At 44.1% G+C, this 2412-nt stretch overlaps 1 protein-coding gene across 4 annotated transcripts in view; it reads left to right on the forward strand.

Moving 5' to 3' along the window:
• GRIK2 (glutamate ionotropic receptor kainate type subunit 2) overlaps positions 1–2412 on the forward strand; it is a 442240-nt gene that overhangs the window by 223 nt on the left and 439605 nt on the right. The window contains exon 1 of one of the 4 annotated variants that reach the window (XM_026844288.1): positions 87–161. The exons of the other annotated variants lie outside the window; for them this stretch is intronic. The gene's annotated coding sequence lies outside the window, so the exon portion shown is untranslated. Of the gene's footprint in view, positions 1–86; positions 162–2412 lie in introns of those variants that run through there. 4 annotated transcript variants of the gene reach the window in all.

A 2412-nucleotide genomic window follows, 5' to 3' on the forward strand; every position in this document is an offset into this window, starting at 1 on the left:
AGGCCAGGGCAGGGCAGGGCAGCCTCCCGCCCCACCCCGTCCGGCTCCCGCGGTAGTCCGGGGCTGTACCCCTGAGCCGGAGCGCTGCTCCCGGGCCGGGCTCAGGGCGGCCGAGCCGGCAGCCTTGAGGAGGTGCTCCCCGCTCTCCCGGGCGAGCAGAGGTGAGAAACGGGCTCTAACTTCTCTCGAGTTGCGGGTGGACAACAGTCTCTACTTCCGTTAGGTCTCCTCCTGCCCCTACCCGGCCCCCACCGTACGAGGCAGCCGGCCCCTCTTCCGGCTTGTCGGCAATCCGGTCATTTATTTTGGAACAAATTCAGCATTCTTTGGGTGAGCATCCATCTCTAACCCAGCCAGGGCGCTGACACTCTCTGTGTAAAGCAGAGACATTCCAGCCTACGGAGTGGAGGCATGATTGCAAGAGCCGTGTGTGCACTGGAAAGGAAGGAATACATTATAATGAAAGCTTCTCTTCACGTTTTCCATAGAAACTTTTGGGGGAGTAGAGCATGGAAAACAGTTAGACATCCTACTCCTCATCCCAAAATCTTTCACAGCTTCCCCGACCCCAAAGCAAAACGAAGGGACGAAAGGCTGATCTGTAGGTAATGGCATAAATGTTTGTTCTTGCTGCTTAAAACCTGCTAGGAAAGTGCATTGCTGTGATACTCAAAAGTGCCTGAACAAATAAGTCTATTGCATTCTCAGTCCGTTAATTAGAATACACGTCTTTCCACTAGCTAAAAATTAATTACCATCTTAAAATGTCATTAATCATAGGCGCAGCAGAAACTTGGTTGTAAATTTGGACTGAGCTAATAACAGACAGAAGAGAACCTATGGTTTTTATAGCTGGTGGGAGTGAAGTGCAAGTGGGCCGCAATGTGTTTTAAAATGATAATATCAACATTCGTTTGAATACTTTGGCAAACGTTTAAAAAGGGAGGACTGTTCTACTGCTTTGTCAGCAAAGCTGCAATACTTGTTTCTAGAGATCTGGAGATGCTGGTCAGGTGTTGCAGTAAGCTATGGCTCTCTTCACACCAGACTGCAACAGCAGGAGGACTGTGGTGGCATGTGAATCCGAAGCATTTGCAAGGATTTGCCGAAAAATGTCCGAGAAACAAAGCTTTGGGCACTGTATGTTATACACATGCTAAATTTATATCCGTTGTTGTTGGGAGAGGACAAAACAGTAGACTACATGATCTAAAAATCTTATAATCGGTTTTTAGAGACACAGCTATGACCTGAAAATGAAAGCCATTTCCTTTTTAAAGTAATATGGTAAAACTATACATCCCAGTAGGTGGCAGCTAGCTCGAAGTGGGTTAACTTTTACTATGATAACAGCACATAAAAATAAGATCTGAAGGAAAGAAGCACCTGATATAATAAGGTAATCAGAAACACATATCTCCCCTTTCCAAATGAAACATTATGTACATAAGATTACCATTTATATTTGACACACATCTAAAAATTTAAGAGGCTTTTATTACTCAGAATAAAGGCCTCAGATCATCTGTTCTTCTTTCTCCATATGTAGCTGGAATACTGTTTTAAATATCAGTTTCACTTGAACATTGTCCTTGTGTATTAAAGATATGTTGCTACCATGTCCACGATAGATGACCAAAATGTAAACCAAATCAAAACATATATAGGCGAAGAATTGTAGATTTCCCAGTTGCTGATCCCTGAAGTGTGGAGGGCAGTTTCATAAAGCCTTTAGTCTGAAAAGAGCTGTGTAACAGTGGTGACAAGCCCCCCAAACACAAGACCAGCTTCTCCAGTATAACATTTTATTAGTGATTTTCAGCCTTTGAACTACATGTCTCACGGGGAAGGAAATATGAAAATCTTTAAGAACATTTACCTGCTTTCATACAAAAATCGTTCTGGGGGGTAGACAAAAGTATCCTTTTAAAGGTTACCACTCTTTTTCCCTCCCTCCCCTGAAGGGGAAATGAAGCTAAAGTCCACTTAACAGAAATGGAGTCTAGGGTGGTGAAGTCTGAGTTAACCGTATAGTCTGTAAGTGATCTTTAGTCACCAAATATTTAGTGAGTTCTAAACATCTGATGTCTTGCAAGATTTACTTTTTTGATAAGAAGATGGTATGCCCGAGAAAATAATTCCGGATTAATGATGATTTTCCTTTAAGGTGGGAGTTAGGGTTTGAAAGAGAGGGGGAGGGATGTTAACTCAGAACATTAGGTGATGCGTGACAGCAGGTAAGCAGAGCGGTACTCCTCCTGAACCCATAGAAGGCCATAAAAATAGCTGGCCAGCTAACATAACCAAGGGTCTAACGTGTCTTTCAAGCAGCTGGTAACAGGTTTCAGTTTCCTTTCCGTGCTGTGAAACGCCTGGAAGGGGGGAAAAGGGGGGGAAAGGGGTGTCGACCCC

The sequence above is a fragment of the Athene cunicularia genome, assembly GCF_003259725.1.
Source record: "Athene cunicularia isolate RWA chromosome 3 unlocalized genomic scaffold, athCun1 chr3_part1, whole genome shotgun sequence".
In the NCBI taxonomy this organism is placed as follows: Eukaryota; Metazoa; Chordata; class Aves; order Strigiformes; family Strigidae; genus Athene; species Athene cunicularia.